The 11,655-nt window shown below is 38.9% G+C and overlaps 1 pseudogene across 1 annotated transcript; it reads right to left on the reverse strand.

The window, feature by feature from the left end:
* Positions 1 to 6,233: 6,233 nt before the first annotated feature.
* LOC309500487 (threonine synthase-like 1) lies at positions 6,234 to 9,833 on the reverse strand (annotated as a pseudogene). The gene is made up of 2 exons: positions 8,752 to 9,833; positions 6,234 to 7,477 (listed from the first exon to the last, which is right to left on the reverse strand). The product of its transcript is annotated as a threonine synthase-like 1 (transcript).
* Between the last annotated feature and the right edge of the window lie 1,822 nt (positions 9,834 to 11,655).

Below are 11,655 nucleotides of genomic sequence, written 5' to 3' on the forward strand. Positions count from 1 at the left end.
ATAATGCTTTGTGTAATATACCCCCCAATGAAGACCCAGTAGGGGACAGAAATATCAGTTTTGGGGGGGTCAGATCATTTTTCTGATATTGTGAAAAAAATAATTACAATTACAATACAATACAAGTCAACTCCTATTTTCACTGTAGGAACATTTTAATGTAAAGCGATTTCAGACACCCCTATTGTGGACCGTTCCATTTTTAACCACCGTGGCTAGAAGCAACAGAGATAGAGAACGACTTCAACTTCTCAAGCAAGTGTCAACGTTGAATGACAAAACGCTAGTTTCAGAAAGTATCATTCTTTTCAACATTCCTTATTTGTATATTCAAAAATATTTAAAATAATCTAATTTAATAGTTATAATTTTTCAATGTAAATGATTTAATTTTATTGGTAACAGCCTAGTGTCTAATTATTTTAATTGAATATATTTATAAAATTTAAGAATTTGAAATGAAAGATGGAGCATACATTTAATAAAATTAGGGGAAAATGCCCTTTATAAAGGTACAAAAAATGATTCTGAGTGTTTTCAAACAGTGATGTAATGAAACATTGACAATTTAAGCTTGAAGGGAGTAAAGCCTCTGTTTAGGCTATTAAGGAAATGTAATTTTGCCAAAAGAAGAACTTTTATTTTAAATCAGCCTACTTCAGTGTGATGTTACCATATTATCATGCTTAACACTAAGAATTTGAATAATTGTAATGTGATGATCAGATGCAGATATCTAAATATAGGCGGTTTGCGGGTGGATTTTTTATTTTTAAGGCGAGACACTACAGGTGAATAGGGTAAAATGTTTAAATAATAGATATAACCATGAAACTTCCTCAGTTGATTACTTACACAAGTATATAAAAAAAATGTATTACAAGTTTTAGAAATGTATATGTTTAATTATGCAAATTAGGCATTATCTCATTAAATATGTACGATTTTGCATATATTTTCGGTAGATAGATCTGGGCTGAGTTTCCCGAAACCTTCTTAACGCTACGTCGTTCTTAAGTTACACCTTAAGCTGTACCTTATGGATAATACGTGTTTCCCGAAACGTTCTTAGTTAAGTATACCTTCTGTAAGTCATACTTTCGGAAGGTTGGTCTGGACCACTCTTAGCTTTACCTTATCACTGTTGCAGGGCTATATGAATATAATTCTGAAGTTTTAATACACCCAGACAGTGTTCAGTTAGGCTAATTCAAGTGTTTTCATGCAAAGAATAAAATTGTCATTACACTGATTGTTGTTAGAATTTTAATTATATTATTATAATACAATTTTATAAATGTATTTTAATAAAAGAGCGCTTTTAAAGGCCAGTGAAAGCAAAGGCTACTGTCAGTTAAGTCCTATTCGGACGCTAATATTGTTTCTCATGGGCTCGTATGGTATTTTAAACATTTACAGGGGTAAGTCTGTGATTTTAGTGCCGTCCGAATCCATAATATCAGTGTTTTTTCTCACCCAACCCGCGTAAAAATCCCTGGCCAAATTAGTACCTACTGTTTTTTGACAAACAGGTCGTGTGGTAATTTAATTGCCGTCTGAATCCACATCTCCGAGTTTACAAGAAGAGATTCAAAATTCACTTTTTAAATCCTTTTTGATCACTGCCGAGCACCGTACGTGACGTACACTTTTATTACTGAAATGCTTGAAAGTATTTACAAGAACAATATTTCATCGCAGCTCCACCTCAGCGAACAAAAATGGGAAAGAGAAGAAAGCACATTCAAATTTAAATGGTTATTATGGCAGCAATATATGATACAATTTTAAAATATGTAGGCAATGCTATTATAGGCTATTATAGTTTGGATTACTTTTTATAATATCCCATGAGTCCTAATAAATGCAATTTCAACTATTTCTAAAGTGCTTTTTTTATAAAGAACACCGCTTTCTCAGATAAACAGCCCTTGCATGAGAGAATAATTGATTCTCGAGCCATCGATATCAGCAGATTCAGCAGCATCGTCACGGACAGCACCTGGTAACGTCACACGTATGAAGGTATATCTTAAGCAGCTTCTTAAGGTATAGTTCGGGGAACACGGTTAAGTTATACCTTAAGAGTCTTCGTAGCGCGCTAAGAGACAACGTTATCGGGAAACTCAGCCCTGAACATATGATAAAGCCAGATGCAAAATAATTTTTTCATTTTGTTTACACACAAGATGAAAATAAAAACTCAGAGGGATTTCAGGATATATGCTTTCATTACCTAGGAAATTAAAATATACTGTCCATAGCCTCAAAATTTTTTTTTGATTAAAATGATTTATTAACAAATCCCTCTGAAAATATCTTCAGAATACTGCTAAGTGTATAACTGGAGAGTTTGGTGTACACAGGTGCTACATAGGCTGAGATGTTTCTACTGGAGAATGACAAAAAACTCATTTTGAGAAAACGGCAGTTAAAGAGTTAAATAGCTCTAAATGAGATTTCGTCATTAGCTTTAAATCCCCCTTTGGACATTCACGATTGGTTACTGATAGAAAGGAAATGCCCATATTTGGGTTACATAGTGTTGTGCAGGAGACTCAGAGCTTTACAACGATCCCGGTCATGACAGACTTCAGTAAACAGACGGATCTCGGCGTGTCCCGTGGGAATGATAACTTCTTGGTAAATTCGGGAGAAACTTACTGCCGCAAGTAAACAAAATGTAATAAAATAAACATCTTAATGTATATTTTCAACGTTTTCTTTATAGCAGCTTGAAAGAACACATATTGAAGGAGTAAACTAGCCCAAAATCTCAAGACTGAGCACTGCATGAAAAATCTTTGTTTTTGCCTGCCGTGTCTCGCCTTAATAGTGGATTCGGGGCGACTCAAAGTGCACCAGATTAATGAATTTATCTTTAAAATGTACAAAATTTTCTTTTGTAAGAAAAACCCCCCTAGAGGTACCAAGCTCCACCAACAGAAAAAAATGTGGAAAACACATTAGGCTATATGATGATCTACAAAAAAATACACATTTTTATTATCTTATTATTAAAATACATTATTATGATTTTACCACCTGCGCCTCATTTTGAGCCAGGAAAACCCTGAAATAGGCAATAGGCTTCTTGTAAAGGTATTACTATTTACTAGTAATTAGAATGGTATTTCAGTGCACTTAACTTCTAACTTTTGGGAGTTGATCAAAACAGTTCTCTTTTGGATATATAATAACAATGAGATATTCTGTAGCCTACTGATTATCAGTTTGTTGCATGTTTAGACCTTGTATGTGTGTTACACAACACATGTTGCACTTGGCGATCACGGTGGGGATTGATATGGTAGTGGACCATGATGGTCATAGAAGAAGTGAAGCAGCAGTACCCCCCAATTATGGTGGGGTAATTCGCACTCTGCCTCAGAGAACATAACATCAACCAGTTTTATGATGTGTGGCACATCGAAAAAGGTTTTATTCAATAACATAGATTTATAAGTGGGTATAATATGAAAATTAAGAAATTGTGACAGTTTATAGGCATATCACAAATATTTAGTACTGGCAAACTGTGAACATCACTGTTTTTATTCTCAGCAGTAAAATGCTTGTCTATATTTTTATTTACAGGGATTGCGAGGAAACTTGAAAACATTTCCAAGATGAAAGACTTGTGAAAAATTACGGAAATGGCAGAGAAGCATTAAAAACCACATTTACTGGACTGCATCATCTTCAACCACTGGACCAGAAAGAGTGGCAAAATGGAAATCGATTCTGAACCATGTCAGGAACGTACACAGAGGATCCAAACTTTCCTGCTCGTCTACATCTAAAGGGAAGCAGAGATAATAACCTAAAATTAAAGTTATTAGTTGTAATTAATGCAATTTTTGTATCATTTCTCATAGAAACTCAGGCATTCTACAAGCTGGAGAAAGTGATGACAAACACGCGGATTTTGAAGGACATCACCAAACTAAGTCCACATCACCAAACTAAGTCCACATCACCAGACTTCATCTTTGGAGTCATTTCATAGTGACATTCTACGGTTTGCCCCCAAAAATGTGGTGTTTGTCAAATTGTCACAGTTCATAGATCCAATGTCTCTCTCTAGTCTCGTGCCTTGTTGTTTACATGTGTGTGAGTGGGTGTGTCCGGATCGTTACGGTTGATCAGTATCCAGCTGCAATCACTCATCATCACCAGCTGCCACTCATCTCATCTCCTATAAATGCTCACCACTTTCTCATCTCCTTTGTCAGATTGTTGCATGAAGTCTCTGTGTTGTCTGATCCTGTTCCCGTGCCTCGTGTCCCGTCTTGAGTTCCTGTCTTCCGGTTTCGCGTCTTGTTGGATTACGTTTCATGTCTGGATCACGTCATCACTCATCAGAGCACGCTGCACTTCATCCATCACTCCGTGTCTGACCATCAAAGTCCCTGCACCACCGCCTGCATCACCCGGATTATTCATCATCATCATCATCATCATCATCATTGACTATTAAATAAAAGCTTTTTACTTGCACATTGTGTCCTCGTTTCTGACGTAACAGTGTTCCCATTTCTTGGGATGTTGTGCAGGTAATTTAACTGCTGTTAAAATAACTTTACATCACTATAGGCTATTTTCCTGAATTGTGTCTGTGCACTTGCAGACTAAACCTGGCTGCGTTTCATTACAATGAAAATGCTGGTCGTGCACAAGCAACATCATCAACAGGATATACATTTATAAATACATTTTGTTTTATTGCACAGAGTATGTTTTTGTGGACCCTGCTCCATACATGGATGAGGTACTTAAGATACCCATACTATCAGACCTTTGTGCGGAGTATGAGCGGCCAGACAAGGAGGAGGTCATTTCCACCATGGTGTCCAGATTCAATCATCAGCTGGTAGGAAACCAACATATCTGCCCTGATCATCTGGAAACTCACGGCGAACCCTCATCACCACCCAGGCTGGAATCACGACACGTACCCGACGGCCAAGGAAACCCCAGCACCAGCTCACAAAGGAGCGATGTGCCAGAAACCTGTAACGACTAAAACACAGGCACATGGTCAATGTACCGATAGTACTTTATTTTTCAGCAATGTCTTTGTTTTGTTTTGATAGCACAGCCTATGCTTCATTTTGTGCTTTCTTATAATTCTATGAAGACTCCTGAAGTTATTTCTTACTATTGTATATAAAATGTCAAATATTCACTTGTTTGTTTACAGTATGTATTGGTTTTGTAGAATCGGCAATGTTTATTTAATTACAAGAATAAAGTAAGATCCATCCACTAATTATTTATACAAATTGTGAAATAATTTTCTTGTATTTGCAGAGTGTATTGTGATATTAATAAATATTAAGTTTGTTCTGCCATATGTGTTGTCAATTTCATGGTTGCAATTCAGAATATAGGTAAGTTTTTACTTTTGTGCAGTCAGTATGTGTAGGTTGATTGTAGATGTAAATATATTATTATATTATATAGCCCTGCATTAAAATTTTCAAACTTTAATAAAATATAAAAACTTGACATAACATTTAAAAACACTATCGACACTTACTGTACAATTCCACGTAGACGCAAGGTTCCATTAGCCTGGAAATCCAGACCTAAATCGAACTCGCTGAGCTAATTCAACTTGTGCTCTCGCGAGAACTCTGGAATACCAGGGTAAGGTTCCATAGTCGGCTCGATAAATGTATGCATTCTGAAGAGAATACACGTTTAAACAAACAGGATCCAATCCAGGATGCTCCGTCATTATATATATAAAGATATTGGGAAGAATGTTGATAAAGCAAACCGGTTTGGTTACCATTGACTTCTACTACATGAAGGGGAAAAAACTGATTCATTTCTCAATATTATTATTATTATTTTATTTGTATTTTTTTGTGTTTGACAGAATAAAGAAAGTAATTGAGGTCTGGAACAACATGAGTGTTTGAGTGAATGATGATGAACTATCTCTTCAAGAGGGAAAAACTTTTTGTTTGCCTTGTCAGTTTATTTATTTGTATTTCAACCCTTAAAGAAATAAGCTACACATGTCAACAACAGCAATAGGAATAAAAATGATCAATAAATTATTTTTATTAATAATATTCAAAAAGAATAATTCCACCAAGTAATATTTCATTATGTAACTGTAGACGGTTTGCTGTTGCCAGCAATTAAGCCACTATCAGTATAAACAGGCTTTTTTAATAAAGTTATCAACACTTAATTAATAAGACATCTGAGAGATTATGATAAAGTACAATTAAGACTAGTTTATGGACTTACATGAAAAGCATTTGAACTATATCTCATGACTTTACTGTCACCTTGTGTTCAGATTTGATGGAAGTATAATGTTTGGGGTTTCTTGACAGACTTTGCCATCAAGTGGACATGTGCAGGTACTGCAGGTTGCACTGGACTCTCAGAAATGAGTCTTGTATCATAGTTTCTACTTCATCTGTGAGCTTGTTATAGTCAGCCTGACATACTTTATGTGGATGATGTCCACTGTTTCCCATGCACTTCAGCAGAGCGTCATGCATCTGCTCTCGGCCTCCAATGCTGCAGAGTTTATCCAACTGCTCAACAGGATCCGGTGGGATATCTTGACACTGAAGGGCTTTTAAGACAGCCGGAGCAAACTTCCCGTGGTGTGCAGTGGAGCATATCGCAGGTTTTGACATGTATACGATCGGCGACTACTTTCCCAACCGCTGTGTGAGTGTCCATTATGAAGCCTGTTGTCGCGTGCACCTCCTGTATGGCCCTCAAACAGTCTTCTTCAGAGCACCAACCAGCTTGAAGTTCCAGATTTATCTTCTGCCGTAAAGTCTCCGACACTTTAAAGATGCGCTCTCTTTCTAGATTCAAAAACAGATCTCTGACAAGACTTCCATCCCCACCGGAAGCGTGATGGATGAACCTCTCAAGGTTGGAAGACTTCAGGATATCAATGGCAGGAGAGTTTGAAACCTGCAGCTTCCGGTTGCGGAGATCATACTTGCCACTAGCGATGAAGTCGGATATGATGCAGTTATGATTGGATGCACAGATCACCTTCCTTATGGGTATTCCCATTTGTTTGGCATACAGGGCTGACATGGCATTGCCAAAGTTTCCGGTAGGGATGCACACGTCAATGGGGTCTCCGAAAGTCAGCGTGCGATTTCTAAGCAGGTCCATGTACGCCGAGCAGTGATAGACCACCTGAGGGAGCAGTCGGGCCCAGTTTATCGAGTTTGCGGTGCTGAGAACCGTGGCATATTCCACAGCTAAATGTCCGATCAAGTTCGAGTCCCCAAACATTCGTTTAATGCTCCTCTGGCAGAAGTCAAAATTGGACAGGACGCTGATGGACTTGGCATTGCCCTCCTGAAATCCTGTCATCTGTAGCTTCTGAATCTCACTCACTCCGTTCTCAGGGAAAACCACAAGCACGCCGATCCTCTCCCGGTCACTGTCTTTAAGACTTCTGAAGCCGTTCAGCACCGCGCTTCCGGTATCTCCAGATGTGGCCACTAGGGATGGGCATTCGATTAAATTTTCTTAGTCGATCGTCGGGAGAATTAACGATCGACTATCGATTAATCATTCATATTTTTATATTGAAATTCATTATTTCTTTAACTTTTTATAAATTAAAAATGCAATGAAAATACAAAAATACAGTTTGTTTGTCCTCGATGAGATCTTTATTACAAGAAGATCAACTTGTGGCAGTGAAACTGGACGTTCGGTAGACTTGAAGATTCCTGCGATGCTCTAAACCAGCGGAACCTGCAGCTGCGAGCCGGCGTTCTTAAACAGAGACCCATGGCCACTTCATCCGTTTTCTGTGATCGGATAGCTATCCGGTCGTGAAAAGACCAAATCTAAATGCCCTCCGAAACGCATTCGAGACGGATTTAAATCCGATCGTTCAAACCACTTCAGGAGGAGATCTGAGACGCATTCCAGACGAAACTGGACAAGAGTAAATGCATCTGGTTGTTGAAACCACATATGTAAATTTGACTTAACCCAAAAATGATAAGAAATAAACGTGTGAGAGCGTGTTATAGGCTATATGTCATGTTATATCCAGATATGACGACGCTACTTCAACACGCATCACCACAGATGAGCATCTATTCATCAAGCCAACGTGCAAACTATCGCAAATCAAAGTGAAAGTCATTCATCAACACACAATCATCTTCATTAAAAGTAAAGAACCGAAATGATCTTACCAGGGCTGTTGCCGCAATATCTTGTTGCGGTCTTTGATTTAGAAATTTTCGCTGATGATCAATAAATGCAGCTCATATCAGTTGCTTTCGATTCGATGACGTGCAACAATTTAAATATGCATATAGCGCGGGAATTCAAGATCGGATTTATATCCGTTTTGCAAAAACACATTTATGTGACCAGGTGTAAATGGAATCGTTTTGATAAATCAGATAGCTATCCGATCTGAGAAAACGCATGAAGTTCCCATAGAACTTCTGCACCAGTCTACTGATTTCTTTTGAGAAAGATAAGCATGTTGACATGATCTGGGATCAGACGCGACCGCAACCTGGTGACAGCCAGTCCAGCCGCCGAAAACACCCGCTCTGAGGGGACTGGCGTTGCCGGGATGCACAGGTACCTCCGCGCTAAAATTAATTCCATTGCTTCAAGACTCACACTACGCAACGCAACCTGCATTAGTTTAATCGATAACAAATAAACGTGATCGACGAAATTCTTAACGATCAATTATCGATCGTCGATTAATCATGCCCATCCCTAGTGGCCACTAGAATCAGGTAGTTGCACATCTGTGGCAGGCAGTGGGCAAACAGCTGAGGCATCAACTGCAGTGCCAGGTCTTTAAACGAGGCAGTTGGGCCGTGAAAGAGTTCTAGAAGATACTGATGATCAGTGAGGTGCTTTAGAGGCACAACCGACTGATCGGCGAAGTTCTGGCCGTAAGCACGACACACCATTGTGCTCAATTCTACAGGGGACACATCCATAGGATGGATACAGTTTTCCAGTATGGCCACAGCTCTCGTGGCATGGCTGGATATTCTCAACCATTCTGAAGGTTCCAGTTTGGGGAAACCTTTTTTTGGTACGTAAAGCCCTCCATCTGGTGCAAGACCCTCTATGACGACATCACTGAAGAACTTGGGGTCACTTGACATTTGGCTCCTCGTTGAAACAAACACCTCTGATTCTGAATCCTCATATCTGAGCTGAGTCCTCAGGACTTTATCAGCCACGTCCTCCACGGAGTCTCCCGTCCCACAAAGGACTCTCGCATCTAGCCATTTCTCATAAAACTGCTTCCTGTAATGTAATATCTCTCTCATAGAAACACCAGCATCCTGACCCACAATCCTGTTCACCTTCATTCGAGAGAGTCTCTGCATGATATCTTCTGTGTCCACATCCAGGTACACATCCAGTCCAGAGCGCTTCAGGTGCCGCATGGCGTCCGAATGCAGGGGATTGGAGCCGGTCAGAGAGATGACACTTCCTGTGGCTGCAAACCTGCACACTGCTTTACCTTCTTCTTCAATAAAACCATCACCACCAATTTCAGAGAGCTTGTCTGCCACACTCATTCCCCACGTCCTTTCGAGAACATCGTCATCTATATCAATAACAGGCATACCTAGTCTGTGTCCCAGAATCCGGCCTACACAGGTCTTCCCTGCTCCAGGAGGACCCATCAGGAGAATGTTTCTTTCATGCGGTTTAGAGTTTTGATTTGATAGCCGTGCTGTAGTGAAGTATGAAGGAGCAAATAGCAGGTGGGTCCTCAGCTTGCTCACTTTAGCCAACAGCTGGCCGAAACTTGCAGGGACCATCTTGGAAAAAAGATCAAATAATCTAGGAAGCAGAAATATGTTTCAGAATTAAAATCATGTCAGTAGATTACAGATAATTTGCTAAAATACAAAATGTAATGTTTAGGCCTGGTTTCACAGACAGGGCTTAGAGTAAGCCAGGATTAGGCCTTAGTTAAATTAGAGCATTTGAGTAGCTTTAATAAACGTGTCTTAGAAAAAACATGACTGGTGTGCATCTTGAAACAAAACAATGGCACTGACATATTTTAAGATTTGTCAGTGCAAGATGCTTTTAGTTAAAACAGCTCAAACATACATTTTAGTCTGGGACTATCTTAAGACTTGTCTGTGAAACTGAGGGATATTGTATAGGCCTTTATCACAACACATTAGAACGCTGGAAATAGCCGTGAAGCAGTGTACGGCGTCTTCTGGTTATTGCACTGGACTACTTCGCTCTCGCATCTGCCAAAAGTTTCTTTTTTTGTTTTGTTTTCTTGATTCCATTTTAATGGTTTGATTAAATTGTTATAACCAATTATTTAAAATGTAATGATTTAAGCCAAACTTTCTTCAAAGGTTAAACCAAACTTTTATTTTGACGGGTTGCCTTGTACACCTTTGAGTCTCTCTGTGTTTTATGATATGATAGTTTTTTCTCAAATGAAGCTAAAATGCTGCTGAAGTGACTCTCAGAGCAGCTGTGTTGATAAAGTGCATTCATGTTAAGACGTTAGGCTGAAAACATCATGCGTGCCTCAGTGTGTGTGTGTGGTAAATGAAACCATTCATTCACAGAGATACACAGAACATGCATGATTCCTATTTAAATGGTCTTTATGTGGTTTAATATTGACAGACACTGGTCTATATCGCAATTTTATTTAAGTTTACTGACCTACTTTTCATCTAAAGGTGTAACTACTTAACCACCGGAAGTGCGAGTACACTGCTTGGTGATTTCGAACATTCCAAAACCAGGAAATGAGATAAAGGCCTATTGGTTTAATCTATGTAAAGATTTGTTTTAATAAAGACACAGCCCGTCCCAATGGAACCCTAGGCCTTCGACGTCTTTCTCCAGTTCCACGCTTTCATGACATAACGCTGCTTTGTCTGTCGGGTGTAAGTCTGCTTCCTTCTGAAACCTAAAATGACAAATGGGACACCCTGCAGTCTTGTGGAACACCACAGATGCACATGAAGTGTGCCGTTTAGAACAGGGCCTTAAAAGTCACAATGAAACGGAAGTATAGACAGATCTTTTCTTCTGCATTGTGATATCTTAATGTAACAACTTATTGAAAGGAATAATAGTAGGACTTTCTTCACGCCCAGACGAAACTTACCAATTCACAAAATTAACGGAATGCATACCTGATATAAAAAATTGGATGACTAGTAATTTCCAACTACTTAATTCAGAAAAAACAGAGATTCTAATTATTGGACAAAAAACTCCCTCACGTAATAACCTGGAATACTGTCTAACACTTGATGGCTGCTCTGTTAAGTCTTCGTCGTCGGTTAGGAACCTGGGTGTGCTCTTTGATACCAATCTTTCATTTGAAAGTCACGTGTCTAGTATCTGTAAAACCGCATTTTTCCATCTTAAAAATATATCTAAATTACGTCATATGCTCTCAATGACAAATGCGGAACAATTAGTTCATGCGTTCATGACATCAAGGCTAGATTATTGTAATGCTCTACTGGGTGGTTGCCCTGCACGCTTAATAAACAAACTACAGCTGGTCCAAAACGCAGCAGCTCGAGTTCTTACCAGAACCAGGAAGTATGACCATATTAGCCCTGTTCTGTCAACACTGCATTGGCTCCCTATTAA

Source organism: Leuciscus leuciscus (genome assembly GCF_965113295.1).
Source record: "Leuciscus leuciscus genome assembly, chromosome: 6".
Lineage (NCBI taxonomy): Eukaryota > Metazoa > Chordata > Actinopteri > Cypriniformes > Leuciscidae > Leuciscus > Leuciscus leuciscus.